Source organism: Dermacentor variabilis, chromosome 4 (assembly GCF_050947875.1).
Source record: "Dermacentor variabilis isolate Ectoservices chromosome 4, ASM5094787v1, whole genome shotgun sequence".
NCBI lineage: Eukaryota > Metazoa > Arthropoda > Arachnida > Ixodida > Ixodidae > Dermacentor > Dermacentor variabilis.
The window spans coordinates 208,890,156-208,909,036 of NC_134571.1; positions in this window are offsets into that span (position 1 = coordinate 208,890,156).

The following is an 18,881-nucleotide window of genomic DNA, read 5'->3' on the forward strand; positions in this document are numbered from 1 at the left end:
TCTAATTATTCGCTAAAACCCCGTTCATTCGATTGAAAACGCGCTAGCTTCGCGCAGCGGCCGCTTGGGGCGCTAGTTGCTACGTACCCTGAAAAGCTGGTTGTGGTTACAATTTTGGAATTGTGCATCTTGTTTGTACTTGATCTTTAAAGGGACCCTGAAACGCTTTCGACGATTTTCTACAAACGTACTGAGTCGTTAGAGTAGGTCCTTCTGATCATTATTTGACACCTCTAAGTGCTCTGCGTAAAGCGTGTAATTTATTACAAGGTTTTAAAAATTCACATCGCTGCCGATTGCAGCGCACTGCTCGGCGGAATTTTAAGCCGCCCGTACCCATATGACCGAAATCACCCATATGACGTCAGTGGGGCGAGCTATTCGATTGGCTGACCAGGGCGCGTGATCGATAATTTTTCCAACTTTATGGTAAACAAATGATCTTCGTAATAGTTGGAATGCTAGTTAATTTGTTTTTATAAAAAGAAAGTAGCATAAAGAGAATGCACAAGAACAATTTTTCAGTACACTTAGGCACTTCCGGCACACAGCAAGTGTCGTCTGCTTGTGTTACAACGTACTCCATTTTGACGAGAGCTCCGCGGTCAGAGTTGGTCTCAGCCTTTTCGCGAGCACTATGATTCGACTTTGTTGCCTTGTGGACTGCAAACGTAGCGACTGGCAATATGTCAAGCTGCGACAGCGTGTCTCTCTGCTAGGCAGCGTACGAGCGAACTAGCTGCTGCGCATCGGACTGCCGCTATACGATCGGCGCCAGGATTTGCGCGTTTGTGGCCGTCACTTTACACCGGAAGATCACTAACGGAAAAGCGTTTCGCGAGTCCCGTATTAGGGCAAACGTAAGTGCAAGAGGACAGGGTCTGGCCGCTTGACTGTGCCGTAACGGGATGAGCCGAGATGAGCTGAAGGGCAAATGTGAATGGTCTGCATGGTGCAGCCACCTGGTGGCATAGAGCTCAACCATACACAGTAGCAGCAACGAAGCGTATTCTTCTTTGCTGCTGGTGCGTATTTTTCGCAGGAGTGTAATCATCAACACGTTGTTTTTATAAATGTTTAAAGTGCTTTACACTTGGTTAGAACAATATTAGCGCTTTGTTTGGCTGGTTAAGCGCTGCGCCAACAAGTGTCTGGACCGTGCAGACCGATCAGGCCGCTCACGTACGTCAACGCCAAAGTTCCTTCATCAGCTTGAGTTTATGCCTCCAGTCATTTGCCGAAATGACCAGCTTGCCTGTGGTTAACGGAATACCAGACACGTTCGGCGCTACGACAGAATGCTTGGCAACGCACGCTGCTTCGATAGCTCTCGCTTGGGGTCGACAGCCAAGCGGCTAGCGGAGAGGTTTCGCGCGGGCGGGCTCCAAAAGAACCGGAAGTGGACGATGTGACGTCGCATCGTGACGCGGGACCAGTGAAGGCGGAGCTTAGCCCCGCTCGCTCGGCGAACGAGTTGAGGAGGAAAAGCGTGGCTGGGGAGGAGGGTAACTTCTAATCGCTTGTAGCTCCATTAATACGTAACGCTTCACTTAAATTGTGGTGCGAATGTTCTACTTAAGCTGTACCCTACGCGTCTACAAAATTTGTCCGAACCGTTTCAGGGGCCCTTTAACTGAAAACTGGCATCGTGATCTTTGTATGTCGTGCATATTTACACTATCAGACGCAAGCATAAATTAGCCGATTTACTTCGCACAATAATTGCCTTGAATGCGTTTATATTTCCGAGTAGATTAGTTGTCTAGACCAATTCTTCATTGAAAAACTGGAATAAAGAATTTCGTTTTATTGCACACGTAAGGCGTCTCTGATTCTCCTTTCTCTAGCTGTGTTTTCGGCTTGCTCTATGTGTTACTGAAAGTACTAATTCTACGTCGTCCGTAATGGCGAGTGCATAGGCTTATCGTTTTATTGCGTGCGCCAGCCTAGATATATATGGATTTATAAAATAAATAACTAAATAAAGTGTTTCTATTTTGCCTCCAGGGAACTGCTCACTATATATAAAAAAAAGCCCTACTGGGTTGGGCAGGGTTCGCGCCATAACGACAGCTGTAAGGGCGAACCTTCCGCTTCGTTGCTTGGACCTCGAAACCAGCGAGTAGAAAAGAATACGCCGGCATCAGCTGCCAGAATCGATCCTATGGTAGCATATTTATGAGCAAGCCTCACTCAATGCGGCATTATTCTGTTATGTGCCCTCTTAATTTGCTTTTTTTTTTCTTTTCAGCGACGACGCGCAAGCTTACACGTTGTCACTGTGCCCTCTATACCGTTCCTCGCAATTTACAACGTTGACAACGACCGGACATATTTTTATTTTGCATTATGCCTGCGCGGCTTTAATAAAACCGTCAGGCGTGCACAATGCCTGAACTTCGTAATTTATGTTAATGCAGCGTTTTTTTTTAAAGTCTTTTGGGTTTTAAGGCCCGAAAACGAACGCAGCAGCAGCAATTCCGACTGTTGGTGGGCTACTTCCCTAGACGCCTTTGTGAAGTTTTTTAATGCATGCAAAGTTCCGCAGGGGCGAAATTACCTTTCCCCATTTTCTCCGTCACCCCTCGCCATTAGAAACAGTCATAGATTTCTCCTACTTTCTATATATTTGCTGTGTTCTCATACATCTCGCACTTCGAATGATAGCACTGCATAAGGAAAAAGAATAACAAAATGGCTCAAATATTTTATTTCGTACTTTATCAACTCTGTCAGGCACTGGATATAACTATTGTTAAACAATTTGTAGCAATGGAATATAACTACAAGCTTTTGCATATAAACACATGTACGAGGTAAATATCATGGGCAACATCTTATCATCATCGCCATGAGCTATAGCTGCATATTTCGTATATTGCTTTTGTGGAAGTTTATTCTATGCTATGAGTACAAATTTATAAATATCACCACAACAGCCGATTGTCTACCGTGCTCAACAGCATTTCCCTTCACTTTCGAAGGAAACGCGTCCTGGGATCGCCCTCAGTGCTGTGGTCAAGAGGGCAGTGTAAGTGAGGAGAACTCCATTCTTTTCCTCCGCGTTCTCAGTTTCCACAGAGCTTCGTAGCAAATATTCGAACACGCTAATTTTGACAAACACACTAGCATTTTCAAAGCCGGGCATTGACTATATTGGCTGTTTCGAAGCTGTTGCTAAGCGATATAATTTTTTCTCTTAATAAATTTTACTGCTTCGTTTATCAATTGATTCAACACCAGACTTCACAGAAATCATTGTTGTTGCTTCAAAACATGACTCATGTACGCACGAGCAGAACTAGCCACACATAAGGTTAAAAGAGCAACGTTCTTGCGTTGCCTAGGAGCGCAAATAAAAACTACAATTTTGTCCCGGCACTGGAACCTCCATGATTTTTGGCGTTTTTAAGACTAATGGGCTTGAGTCACCACTATTCCATAACTCTTTACACATGATAGCTACGTCCGAAATGTGTGCTGTGCGTAACACACATCACGCATTCACAGCATTGCGGTTTACACCTCTTCAAACACACGCTCCTTCATTCAACTCCTCTCGTTTATTTTATCCACGGTCAGGGAGCCTCAGCTAGCAGTGCCATGCACGTGGTGGCGTACGTACTGGGCACCGTTGCTTTGACGAAGGCAACTCTTCTAATTGAAAAAGATGGCACGAGACTCACACACGTTGCACTCTCATCTAGTACTACTTCATTCCTTTAAGCCTCCGCATTCGCAACAATGATTTTCTTTGTCAAACGTGAATTTTGTCCAATGCTTAATAAGCAGACGATGAAACTCCGCTGATATATTTCCAACTGTTGTCCTTGCTCAGTTTTAGTGTTGCATTTTCTCTGCGTCGGAAAAAAATCGGGAAGACCAAGCAGAATTTTTTCGCTAACTCTGTCATATATCTCATGCAGGAGTGGGCTGTGAAAAAAATTCGTAGTGCTCACGAAATACGGAGATTACATTAAAAATCTCCTCATTTGGCATCGCAGTATTGCACGCAAAAGCTTCCTAGCGGCACGGAGCACTTGTGACGCCCGCAGCTACCGGACTCTCACGGCACCGCGGAATCACAGTTGGCGTCTTTACCTACACAGCTCCCGACGTGTGTCAAAGCACGAAGCACGTCTCCCCTTAGCTGTCTCAGTAATACTGTGGTGTTTGTGTACGAAGCTGCCTCTAAGCATTGAACGCTGGGAACTGAAAGAGTGCGGCTCTTTCAGTGTAAAAAAAAATATCTAAGATCCTATTGAAAAGCTCTGGGTAGGTAGTCGCACAAGATGCCGAAAATAGTGAAAAGTTTACGAAGAGCTGCAGGTGATTCTCACGCAAAAGTGGGCGTGGTGCCGCAGATTCCTTTCTTCAATCAATGAATTTCGTTACTAAAATTAAAGCTAATTACAGCACATAAAGTATACAGGCGAGGGCCCCAGACTGCAAGACCGCAAATGTACCCTCGGTTAAGGTTACACATAAATAACACAAGGATTAGCGGCAGTGCGAACAATAGAACCAATAGATCAATAAGAAATAACACCAAGCATAACAGAAGAAAAAACAGAAAAAGCCTGAATGGAAGAAAAGGAGGACTTGATAGATAAATACATCATATGTAAACAGAAATCTAGCGCAAGAACTACAGAAGCAATAAAACGACCAGCACTGACCAAAAGAAGTGCTTAAAATGAATAAATCTTTCAGGCGTTTCGGCTTCACTACGGAAGCCTTGTTCACAATGGGTTGAAGGAAAGTTCATGGAAGCTTATGTATTCTTCAGCACGCTACGTAAGCAGCGCGTGTACGACGGGGGGAGGGTTCCCTCACTTCGATTGAGCGTGTGACCTGTTTTCTTTATCTCCAGCGATTCCAGACACAACCACAATTTCAGGTTTGTTTCTTGGCAGATAATTTTTGAGCTTTCCCAGTCAATCTTGTGGCCCGTTGCATCCGTGCGCTCGGCAGGGGCATTCGAATCTGTTCGCCTCTTTTTAACATCCCTCTGACGCTGCCTCAGTCTCCGTCTAAAGTTGCCCGAGTCACCGATGTATGCGTAGTCGCAATATGCGCAGGGTATTTTGTAGACTACGCCAGGAAACGACTCTCTCGCAAGTCTGTCCTTACCGCCCAAGAGTCTGTGCCTCAGCTTACACACAGCCATGTGTTCCACCTGAACGTCATAACTGCGCAGAGTGCGAGACAAGGTTTCGCTTATCCCAGGAAGGTAGGGTACGGCAGCATGCTTTCTTGGTCGGGGATTAGCCGGTCGGACGGAATTCGACCCCCAGGCGGCGTTCCATTGCACTCAAACACGCGGGATAGCCGCTTGCCGAGAGATCGCCTCGCACGCGGTTCAAGTCGGTGAAACGACCTTCTGCAGCGGTGCAAATGCGGTTCGCACGGTTGAACAGGGAGGCAGCAAACGACTTTTTCTCAGCATCAGGATGAACGGCTTGAAGGTTTAGGTAGCGGGCCAGTGTGAGTGTCATTACGCTGTACGCTAAACGAATGTGATTGTCCTTACGGTATACGTTAAGTGGCTTAGCGTACACCGTAAGCAGAGGCTTTACCGCAGCAAGTACATGCTTCTTCTTCCTCCTTATATGCCGCTTTATGCGTGCGTGTTATAAGGCATCCCGATCTCGCCTAGAAAAGTAATCAGCTTCCCTTTGAGCTATCATAAATTGTTTCTTTCCTGAGTTGGTTTTTTCCTCTTAAGTAGTTACTCATGGCAGGTTTCTTTTCCATTGCCGCCACCCATGAGATTATTTCAGCCTCTCTGACTTTCCGCTTGACATTCTTTGTTGCTGTGTTGCCCACCCTACAGGCCGCATACTTGGTAAGCTTCCTAGTTCTTTTCCTCCGCTGCGAATCAATGTTTCTCCTGCACAGAGACCTCAACACTCTCCCAGCCCATTTACTTTCTTCCATATTACTCAGTCGTTCTTCATAATCAATTTTACTGCGAGCTTCCCTCACTTCAAACTAGTCCAGCCCATATCACCCTGCACAGCTTCGTTTGTAGTCTTCCCGTGAGCTCCCAATGCGAGGCGACCCACTGACCTTTGGTTTCCATCGAGTTCTGATTGTACCCCTGATTTAAAGCAAACAACTGGATTTCCAAAGTAAGTTATGGAACCGTTACACCTTTCTACATACCCCGGAGCACCTGGTACCTATTGTATCCCTATAGCGCTCTGTGCTTCATTATGGCTACATTTCTCTTCCCCTTCACTGTTATTGTTTTTTCCTGTGTTTCCATATATCTAGTGCCTTCGTTTATCCATATACCAAGGTATTTATATTCTCTTACCCGAGGTATTTCCTGGTCCTGTATTGCCACTGTCTGTTGACTGGTTTCATTGAATAGCAGAACACCTGATTTTCTAACACTAAATTTAAAATCTGAATTGTTGCCTTTGTCTCCACAGATATTGCAGACGTTGCAAATCACTTTGTTTGTTTTAGCAAGACAATGCCGTCCCCATAAAATAAAGCTTAAAGCTGCTGATCTACTCTGTACCCACGTGTTTGTATGAGAGATTAAACCCGATATTGTTCCTTGTAGTGCCAATTCTCCATCCTCACCATGTACATCATAAACAGCAGCGGGGATAAAGGGCACCCCGGCCTCAGTCCCTTGTTGATATGAACTTTCTCCTCGCTTCTTTTCCCTTCCCATTCAACGCAAACGGTATTTTCTAGATAAATCGCTATCAAAAGCTGTAGACAATCGTTACCTAAGCCTTCCCCTTCCAGAATATCCCACAAAATGCTGTGGTCTGCGTTGTCATAGGCTCCTGTAATGTCTATAAAGGCCACATATAACGGTCTGCTTTCTACTTTTGATATTTCAATACACTGAGTTATCATCCAAACGTCTACCTACACTGAAGCCATTCTAAGTTCTCTCAAAATGCCATTATTCTCTGCCCATGCTTGCACCTTTAATTCGAGTGAATTTTATCTTTCTCCCCCTTACCTTTAGAAATTAAATTCAGTCTACTTTGTCGCCAACTGTCTGGTATTCGTCTATTATCAAAGTTTTTTCCACTGCTTTCACCAAAACGTCCTTCCTTTTTTGTCATAGTTCATTTTTCAGCCTAACGGGAACCTCGTCTAGCCCTGTGGCTGTGCGCTTCGAAATTTTCTCTTCGTCTTTCTCCCGGTTGAAATTTGTGAGCACCAGCTCCTTTTCCACCTGGGTATCTTTCATGATCTTTTTTTCTTGAAATACAACCTCGTCATTGCCTTGGAAAGCTTCGGCTGTTATTTTTCGGATGTAATTTATTGCCGCTTCCCCTTACAATTTGTTTCCATCTTTGTCTAGGATGTGTTGTATTGTTGACTTCCTGCCTAATAATTGTATGTGGTTCCAAAATATTCTAGGTGTGGCCTTCTTTTTCTCACGTATTTCTGACAAGCAACGTTCACTTTCACCTATCTTTGCTTGCACCAGTATTTGAACCATATACTTTTTCTCCCGGTATATTTCCCATTTACTGGCTTCTTCATACTACGGCAACTGCGTCTTCTTTGCCTGCTTGTGTTCTCGGGATGCTTTCTGTCGTTCGGCGATCGCTTCTCGTATTTCCTTGTTCCACCAGTTTTCGGTTTCTTTTTTTCCTTTCCAACGAACATGTTGTTTGTATTTCCGTATTTCTGTCGTTATTACACTTCGAAGCTCACTATATTCCCTATCTTCCTCGACTCTAGTAAGTACATTTGTTATTTGTTCAGCATTCAATAAGAAGCTACGTAAGAAAACGTTATTGATATCGTCTCATTTGACGCGCGTTTCTTGTTGGTGGAATATTTATCAGGGAGAATGATCAAATAAAACAACATTATATAGTAAAATAAACTAGGTTCAATAACTGCGCGGCGGGAAGAGACATAAATGACCAATGTACTTCTAGGTAAATATAAGGGTACATAGACATATATCTCCACGACATATATGCAAGAGAAAAATTATAAAATATTCTAAATGCACTGATTGAAAAAGTGAGAAATCCCGTCCGGAATTCGCATGTTTCTTACAAAAGTTGCAGCAGCCCCCAGGTGAACTAATATACTTTCTGAGAAAAGGAATAAAGGCAATTGTTATTGGACGTTAATGTGAACAACAGCCTTAGGGACAATATATTGCCTAATGTACTCAGACTCAATTGGAGAGACCGGGAAGTCTTTAGCAAAGTAATCTCCGTGGCCTGTCTGGCGATCTCCTTCAACGTGCCAGCAGGCGAAATGAAATAGAAACATATAGCCTAATCGAATGGTATTTGTAAATCAGATCGTATTCGACTTCAGAATTCACTATTAAAGATTATTGAATAGCCGTTTGCGTTCGAATGTAAGGAATAACAGCACTTTTGAAGCGTCGAAGGTGAAGGGTCGATGCAATGAGGGCTCTTATTCCGAATGATTGTGCTGCTGGAGAGTCGTGGCTATTGCGCTGAGGCGCACCAGTTCCTGAGAGAATTAACGCTCGTGTGCTAATTGGTTCTGATAAACAAGTTCCTACCTGTCATCCAATATAAACGTGTGTAAATCTGCAAACTTGATTCAGGCAGGGAAACCATCTTTTTTTACAGTCCCATTAAAACTGGCTGCCGAATGTAGTACCACACTTGTCGTCTTCAACGAACATGGCAGATCTAGAAATATGTTTACGTGTATGAGAGGTAGGCCGTTCCTTTAAATGCTTCAGTATTGTTCATATGATAGTGCACCGGATAACCAAAAGCAGCTGTTTGTATTGCACAAGCTGCTTAGTTGAGTGGATGTACAGTCGGGAACGGCATTACATCGAAGATATAAAATATAAGATAAGCGCAACATGTTTTCTCAGTAATCGGAATCGACAATAGTTTCTTTCGTTTACACCCCTAGAAAAAACCGAAGGACTCAGCTACCTTCATTATTTTCTTGTTATTTTCAATTGAACAAATTCTGGCGTTTTACGAGGCACCCTGTTCAGTTCTCACCACCTGGGGTTTTTTAACGTGCACCTAAAGAGAATTAGGAATTACAAATCGAATTCCGCGACCTGGTTTGGCTCAACGCCATATCCACTTAACAGCGAAGATCTTAAGGGCTACTTTCCCCACTATCGCGTCCGCGTGCAGAAAAAACCTCGAAGATAGTGCAATGCCAGGCCGACCCGCGGCGGAGGTGACGCAGGCGTTAAGCACTCCCCATACGGGGGCCGATCCCGAAGATCGTACCCTCCCGGGCCGGCCGGCGGCGGAGATGCAGTTTGCCATTAAGGGGCCCACACACACAGCTTCGCTGGTAGTGCCCAGCTTCGCTTCAGTGCCCTTCACAGAGTGGAAGGGCACTGAGTTTTATCGTTGTTGTTAAGCATGGACCCGACATAAGGGAGAGAGAGAAAATAATGCAGAGAAAGGCAGGGAGGTTAACCAGAGGTAGTTCCGGTTGGCTACCCTGCGCAGGGGGAAGGGTTAAGGGGGATAAAAAATTTCACACTACTTACGGGCCAAGGATTAGCATATATAATCGCTACCTAAAACTTTTTTCGGCTCCCGAGTGCTGGTCCGCAATAAAAAAAACTGACCCAATTACCCGCGTTCTGTTACGCGAGGAAGATGGAAACATGACTGGTATCTTTCACTGCACTTTTTTTTTCTATAGGAGTATTTCCCGTAAGTCTGAGTACAGAGCGCCGGATGGGGCCGATATGTTTTATTTGTTTGAAGCGACGGGGGGGGGGGGGGGGGGCAGGCAGGATGTTCAAATATGTTTTTTTCTGGCTGCGCTTCTCAATACCTACTGATGAAAAACGATATTCGCGAAAATACGCACGACGGATACATGTTGCTTAAAGAACAAGAAAAATATTCGCTCTCCAAAGGGAACCGTGCAATAACATAGTAGAACGAAAGCTGCGGCCGCAATGCACGCGCAGTCACAGAGCAGCATTACATATCAGCAAAATGAAATAAGGAAGAGAAAGAAAGGCATCAATTCCTATGGCACGAATACATGTCATGTCCAATTATAGACACTATATGGGTGATCTGATCGCAAAACAGTAGCGCGCGAAGGAGTCCGAACGACCCCGCCGAGCGGATTCGCCAGCAGTTTCCAACGGCGCGACCTTGATGCGACCCAATTTAGCTCGATCGCAGCGCCGCCATGGTATTTTTTCGTGGTCACGCTCCACACCGCAAAGCATGCGCCAACCCAGCCGCTCGTCCCACTCAACCGTCTTCGAGTATACTCTAATGGCAACATTAAATCTCAGAAACAGCGCGCGTACGGAAAACGCTATGGATCGTTTAGCGTACTGCGTATGCGCATTTCGATCCCGCTGTTCCGCTAAGACCACTATTACGCTGAACGCGCTAAGCTAAAGCTGTCTAATTTATTCAGAAATAGCAGAAACTAACTGCACCATACCTTAAATTCACGTTTATTCATTTTTTTTTCTCAAGTGCTGCCGTGTCACGTTTAGCGATTTGTTGAGTTATTACGTCCCCATTCTCCCTCTCCCTCCTCATCTATGCGAGCTGCCACAAACGTAAAGTTCCAAGAGTGCTAAAGCGAAGAATTCTTTGCCTCTTCCTTCGATTTTTCTAGTGATCTTGGCTGGTGCTGCTAAAAGTAGAGTTACTGTATAAACAATAACTCTAGCTGGAAGCTGTCTTGCACGCTGCGTCGGGGGGTGGTTGAGAACGGGTAAAATATACAAAATAGGGACGCGGGAGAGGCGTCTGTGGGCCCTCTCCATGCACAACTTCGTGGGCAGCATCCCAATGCCCTCTGGAACTCCCTGGCCATGAGCACCATGCCGTCCGGAAGGTTGTAATTACAGGTTAGCCTCCTGAAAAACATTGCAGAAGCTGGAGAGCTTACGTTTGCACTCACGTGCAACAGCCCCAGAGGGGAGATAATATGGCAGAACGAAAAAACCGATTCACTCACACTTCCGTGAAGGACGGAAGCAGGAATAGACGGAAAGATCAAGAACGCCTAAAGACAACGTCCTCACGAAACGGTTGAATAGCCGCTTTTCGCTCGTGGCAGCTTGCATACATAGGCTGATAGCGACAGAACGGAAAGGCGCCGTCAGAAATATGCATGCTTCGTTTGGGGTCTTCAATGAAAGAAACGCTACTACTAGACATGGCAACAGTTTCGCACAAACTGTAAAAAAAAAAGCTATTCAACGCTTGATACGGCACAATTCTTATATTTCCGAAAAATAAACCCGGTGCAAGTTTGTATATGCGGACAACAAAAGCCGGGCTTGCAGACGCAAAGCCGCACTAAAACACTACAGCCTCGCGAAAACAACACGCCCAAGCGGCTGTCCACCAAGTTAACACTTCAGCACGATGCGATGCGGCCGTGCGGGGAAATGGCAGTGCTTTCTCGCTGGTTACGAACAATGGCGCACAACTACGCGTCGAGGGAACACGTCTAACTGTGTGGTCTGTGTAGTACGTAGACAAGCACAAGTGGTGCACGCAAGGTAAAATTTAATATCACGTCACGACTGTCGCAGACAGCTATAACCGCCAACATCCCAAACATCTTTAATGAGCGCAAAAAGTACAGAAAAGCTTCGCAGACATTGATTTGCACAGTGCATGGTGTGTGCATAATTTTTATTCACTTGTTTCGTGACTTCGTTCTTTCTGTACCCATTCTTTACCTCCCCTCCTTGTCGCTACCATTCTATCTTCCTTGCGTCTGGAGCGTTCCGCGTGAGTGGAAAGCGCTGCAGCCTCTGCAATGGTCTTGTGGAAGGTTTACGGATAACTACAGCAGTCTAGAGGGTAATGTGGCGATGGCCAGGAAACTCCAGAGAGCATTTTGGCCATTCGATGGAAAAGTGTAAGCGAGTTTCTCAGATCACCTGTCTTCTCTGCCACACTCCTGCCATGTATACACACGCTCTGAAGCACCACCGACGTGGCGTTGAAGACGACGGCGACAACGAGCAGCAGCAGCAGCAGCAGCAGCAGTAAGCAGCAGCACACAGCAAGGAGCAGTACCAGCAGCAGCCGTAGCGAGCAGCAGCACCAATAAGCAGCAAGCAGCAGCGAAAACTCGAAAGAAAAGGTCAAGGAAGCTTCACTTTAATAAATGATTCCTCATCAAATATGGAAGCAGCATGAGTGAGTAATTAAGGGAAAATGAGATATCTACCCAATCGTAGCAATTGCTACAAGGGAAACCCATACGGCTTCCTCGAAAGAAAATCCTTGCAGTTGAAGAAAAATTCGTCCTGGTCCAGGAGTCGAGCCCAGGACAACCGCATCTTCGGGGCAGCCGCTCTACCCTCTGAACAAGCAGCAGTAGCAATCGCTACGATTGCGTGGATGTCTCATTTTCCCGTAGTTAATGAATTACTACCAAAAAGAGGACATCTAGTGAGAGCTATTCTAAACTATAGCCACTGAAACTTATCAGAATACTTTGCTCCTTCAGTATCTTCAATATTAAGGAAGGTAATGTTGATGTCTCCGACTAACTGAACATGCCTGCTTTCATACGATAACATATGAAAAATGGTGTCCGAACACAATGTTCAAAGCAAGAAACGACGTCTATTCGTTTGTGACGTGTGGTATATGCAATATAACAATTGTTGCGTTTTGTCGATAGCGTTAGACGGTACATCTCAGAATGCATATTGTGCCACAATAAAATAAGGGTATTACCAGAGATACCAAACTCATGCAAACATATTTCAGTGAGCTGAGTGAGCGTATAAAATTTTACCTTTCAGTCCTATATATCTCTATAACGATATCATCAGCGTCATCATCGTGAACACAGAAGATCGGTTAATTCACTTGAACGTCAGGAAATGCAGAGCTGCGCAAACTCCTATCGCAATCGTGGTTCACCGTCCCGAACCTGCTCAGTGACTTATGAAGGGCGCCGTAGTGCAGGGCTCCGAATTTCGAACATCTTGGGTTCCGAGACGCGCACCCAATGCACGGCGCGCGAGCCTAATAGAAAGTTTATTTTCTTCATAGAAAATAAAGCTTTAAAGACGGCTTTTGTGCTTTCCGTGGATCTTGGGACACTTCCTGCTTGATTTAACAGAGACAAATAATGAGGTGGTTGTAGTCGAGCTTTGGTGCAATGACCGATGTGGAGTCCCGCGAGTATATTTATTTATTTATTTATTTATTTATTTATTTATTTATTTATTTATTTATTTATTTATTTTCAAATACTGCAGCCCTATTCAGGGCTATTGCAGGAGTGGAGTACAGTAAATATAAGAAACAGAAACAAAGGCAGTTGAACATAATAGATAATAGAAAAACAAAACAACACCAAGGGGAAGCAATCTCATCGCACTAGTGCGTCTACAAAATCACGTAGCGTCAATTTACGAACAGAACCGGGTAATTCATTCCAGCACTCGACAACTCTTGGGAAATAACTGTGTTGGAACAAGTCAGTACGTGCAAAGAAAGGCTTTAGGTTGAGGGAGTGCCAACGTCTGGTTGGCAGAGCACTAGCATATCTGATGTAATCATCAGCAGATAGTTGACAGCATGAATGAATAATCCAATGTAACAGCTTCATGGAATCTATATGTCGCCTTGTGCATAGAAGAGATAAATTCAAGGAATTCATTGCAGATGAGGGTGAAAAATTAAGATCATAGCGATGACAAATGAAGCGAACAGCCTTCCTTTGTACCGATTCGACTTTGTTGATGTCACACACTTTATACGGGTTCCAAACGCATGAAGCGTACTCTAATACAGGGCGAATCAGCGTTTTATACGTTAGTATTTTGGTGTCTTTTGGCGATTTAGATAATGTTCGCCTCAAGTAACCTAATTTTCCTAGTGCTGCAGATGTGATGTGATCAATATGCTAGGACCACTGCATGTTGTGCGTGAAAATAACTCCAAGGTATTTGTACACCCGTGCCCGTGGAACTATTCTGTTATTGAAAGCGTACACATGCTGTGATGGAAAATGGCTGTTTGTGAAGGACACTACTACGGTTTTTCGAAAATTGATGCGCATCTGCCAGTCCGTACACCAGGTGCAAAATCTGTTGAAGAATCTTGAAGTAAGGCGTGATCACTCAGAGAAGAAATTACCTGGTATAGGACACAATCGTCGGCATAAAGACGGATTTTTGACTTAATATTGTTCGGAAGGTCATTTATAAAGATTAAAAATAACAAAGGTCCCAGAACAGAGCCTTGTGGAACACCTGATGTTACATTTACTGTGCAGGACGAAGTGTAAATAAATGAAACGAATTGAGAGCGAGAGTTAAGAAAGCTAGCTATCCAGTCGATCAGTCGAGGATTATTTAAAATTAGGTTTAGTTTACTTAGCAGCTTATTGTGTATAACCGTGTCAAAAGCTTTGGAAAAGTCTACAAATAACGCATCAATTTCATTGCCAATATCAAGCTGTCTAGCAATGTCATGTGAAAATTCCACCAGTTGTGTTGTTGTGCCGAAACCACGACGAAATCCATGTTGTATGTTAGAGAGAATTTTATTCGATTCAAGGTATTCTGTTATATGGTTGTGTATGATATTTTCTAGTAGCTTTCCGGAATTGGAGGTAAGCGATATAGGTCTATAGTTAGAAAAAAAATTGCTTTTCACCAGATTTATGCAGAGGCAGGACCTTGGCTAGCTTCCAAGAATGGGGAACGATGCCTGAATTCAAGGATTTGTGAAAGATAACCGCCAAATAACGGGAACACCAGAGAGAGTATCTTATTAGAAAGCTGTTTGGAATGTTATCAGGACCAGTGCACTTCTTTGTGTCTAAATTGAGAATCAAGTTTAGGGTGCCGTTCTCACTGATTACCACATCACCGATAGAAAGCTCAGGATTTGCACTTGTGAACGGTGGGAGAGAGAGTTGTCATGCGTGAACACTGATTGTAAATAGACATTAAAAGCATTAGTTATGTCGGAGGGGTCTGAAATAGCCGTGCCTTCTAATATAAAGGAAACTGCAGCAGTTTTAGTTGGTGTGATGGAAGTCCAGAATTTGCGCGGGTTACAGTGTAATAATCCTGGTAGTTCAACTTGAAAAAAAAAGTTTTGAGCTGTTTTCATTTTGAGCTGTTTTTCTGTTTTCAGCGGTGTTAAAGTGAATTATACTGTCAGGATTACGTGCCTTTTTCAGTCTGCGCAGACGATGAACACTACATGATATATGCAGTATGCTGCGATTCATCCATGGAATTTTAGGATTTCTCTTTTTAGTCTTGAGGGGAACAAAATTATCAATGCATAGTTTCACGATGCACTGAAATGCATCAACTAATGTGTGGACGTTATCACGTAGACCAAGTGTTTGGAAGAAATCAGAGTTAGAAGCTAAAGTGTCTGTTATTGACGTATCATCAGCATGAGTGAAGTCGAAAAACTGTGTAATATTAGACTGAAGCCTAATAAATGAATAGGGAAGGCACACGTGTACGGACGGCTTTGTGGTCAGAAATGCCACTGATCACATCGCACTGAAAACCAGTTTGAACGAGCTGAGAACTGAGAAAAACTAATTCCAAGAGAGAATTATGGCGGGTTGGAGCTTGTACAATTTGAGTAAGACCAAGGGATAATCAAGGAGAAAGAAGTTCTTTAGAAATCGAAAGGTCACGACTTGTGCAACTCAGGGTGCGCCAGTCAATGCCCGGTGCATTAAAATCGCCCATGAACAATGAACATAAGGTTCGAGGTACCGAAGTCGTGTCCGTGCATGAATATGCTAAGCCTCCGTAAATCTTTTAGTGAGGAAACTGGAGCGCGATAGCATACACATACAATTATGGAAAGTTTGTTTAAATATAGCTTACACCAAGCAACTTCAACCTCAGGTGTGTTAGGGTGCACAGAAAATTTTAGGTCTGAGCGAATGAGCAGCGCAACGCCACCACCTTTACCACTTAATCGGTCATTCCGTATTGCTACATAGCCGGGTGGGCAAAATTCAGAGTCAAACACGCCATCATGCAGCCAGGTCTCTGTTATGGCCACTACCCGGGGAGAATATGAGGTAACAAGAGTCAATAAAGGCACGAACTCGTTAACGATACTTCTAGCATTGAAATACAGAATACTTACCTTACCAGTAGTTGACGGAAGTCAACGAGAAGTTGCTCCGGCTTTAGAAACAATAGGTGTGTTAGGAGCATGAGCAGAATCGCGCTTTAAACTGTCTGTACCAGTGTCCCATATGTAGCGCGTGTCATCAATGTAGGCATGATCGTAGCGTAGTTTTACTCTGAATCCATAAACACGAAAACTTGCAGTTGCGTCCCGCAGTTTCTTTCGTAAGGCTCGCACATTCGGTGATAAGTCTTCAGTGATGTACAAACCAGACCCTTTCAGTTTCGTAACATTTTTCATAACTTGAATTTTCTCCCTAAAGTCAAAAATCTTCATTATAATAGGACGTGATCACCCTTCTTTTGATCTGCCCACACAGTGGCAGCGCTCAACATCTGGAATTTTATCTGAAGTTGTTTTGTTAGCAGCTGTGCTACAGCTTGCAGTAAAGAAGCAGTATTTTCATCACGTGTTTCCGGTAAACCATGCAAAAGAATATTGTTCCGGCCATGTGTTACCAACGTTGCGGTGGCTTAGATTACTTGGTTCAATCAAAGTGAAAGTGGTATAAGCAGACATCGACACGTTCGTGCGTAAAGCAGACACCACCTCCTTGTAGTTTAACCACGAAGAATGAGATATGCTGTTGCGCACACAGCACGTGGGTCTTTCCAAGAATAATGCCTCTCCCGAACACACAAAAAGCGTGGGCAGTCAGTGGGATTCAATGGATTGTATATTAATTAATTAACCAACAAATAGAGAAATCAGAGGATACCTAAGAACTTGTCAATGTCCAGTTGAACGTGGCTGAGCGGCCCTTCGAGTTTTGCGCTGCGAATATTTTACTGTAGCGGTACGTGCTGCCCGAGCCACCAAACAGCAGCAGCCTGCAGTGCCAACGCCGCACGCCAATGACATCTTCCGCGAAGAAAGACTGAGGAAGCAGCACTGGCCACCAAGGCAGGTAGGCGCGTGCAGCAGCTAAACCCAGTAGGGGGAGAGAGACAGATACGGACTAGGTGCCGGCTTCCGAAACGTGCGGCGATGCCCTCTCCCCTCACGCAACAGCTGGCGGGCTATGGAGGCTGCAGGTGTGCCGTTTTGCCCTCTCCGCTACGTCGAGGCGCGATCGTGACGTGGCGTCGCAGTCAATGGGCGTTTAGGTGCCGTTGCGCTGATCCAGACAACAGAGACCGGCTTTTTCGCTCAATGGGTCATTTGATGCTATCGCATCAAAAATCAACGCTTATTTAGCGACCACCAACCGATATGTTTTAGTCGCCTGTAGGTCTTGGTCCCGGCGTACCGTACAGTCGAAGCCATAGTAAACTGTCCATGTAGGACGGAACTCTTGCCCTTCGCTCACAGTTGCAGTGAGCGGAGGTTTGGTCTGCGTTACCAAGCAGAAAATCATGACAGTGTAGCTGCATAATCTACCGCATGTTCTTTTTCTTGTAATTTGAGCACATTTCGGCCTGTTCAGGTTGATTATTTGAAGAGGTTAGTTAGTTATGCAATGTTTTATGGCGCAATAGCAAGTAAGGCTATGATGAGCCATGCACAAGATCAGAACACATCATTTGGTGAAACTGCTTCAAGGGACCAAAATAATTATTTTAGAGTATGTTAAAAAACTGTTTCTTCCAGGAGCATAAAAATATTGTCTAGAAATACTAGTGCGCTCTCAGATAGGATCAGAGAGGGATGAGTGGCGATAGTTTTTGTAACGTACATAAAAATATTTGTCTTTATTTTCTCCAGCGCTGAACACTTCATTAAAATGTGGTTCATAGAAGTGCTTGGCATTGATTAAAAAGCGCTTGCTCTTCATTTCTCAATAAAGTATTATGTGTGAGATGTGTGTGCCCAATACTAACGCGACATAATATAACTTTGATACAACGTTCCTGGTGATATGATGTCTTGCATTCCTACAGTATGGGCTTTACTATTTGGAAATTGTTGACTAGAGAGTCCCAATCCTTTCGCCACTTTGCGGTGATCAGAGTACGGACACACCCTCTGAATGGAAGATTTATTTCTGTTAGTTTTTCATGAGCTGTCATTGCTGCGCATTTGTCCGCCTTTTAATTTTCCGGGATTTCCATGAGGCCTCGAAACCATCAAAGATGGATTACTGTACCATGATTTTCCCTTTTGCTGAGCCTACTATGGATGAGTCTGGGAAGAGGTTCGTCCTCTGATTTTCTATGGAGGGAAATAAGTTAACTGAGAGAATCTGTGTAGACAATAGCTTTTTTTATAATTTCATGTTACTATTGTTTCCGAAAGCCATAAGCAGGGCGTATACTTCAGCTGTAAAAACTGAAGCAACGTGCGGCAACCTATGATAATTTTCCCAGTGTTCCGATACGACTGTCCATCCAGATGTTCATTTGTCTTGAACCGGTCATTGTAAAAATTCGCGTATTTTTCTTGTAATTCTGAGAAGTCTGGCATTATTTGTTCGCGCGGTGTTTCCTGTTTCTTGTAGTATGTCAGAGTAAAATCACAAGAGTGTCCAAAATCATACCACGGGGACAGTATGTTCTGTCTTTCGGCGACCCTGAGACCCTCGGTAAGAACATTATATTTTTGGTACATTTATTTAATTAAATTAAATTACCGGGTTTTACGTGCCAAAAGCACTTTCTGATTACGAGGCATGGCGTAATGGAGGACATCGGAAATTTCGGCCCCTTGGGCTTCTTAACGTGCACCTAAATGCATTTCGCCCAGACTGAAATCCGGCCGCCCTGGCCGGGATTCGATACCGCGACC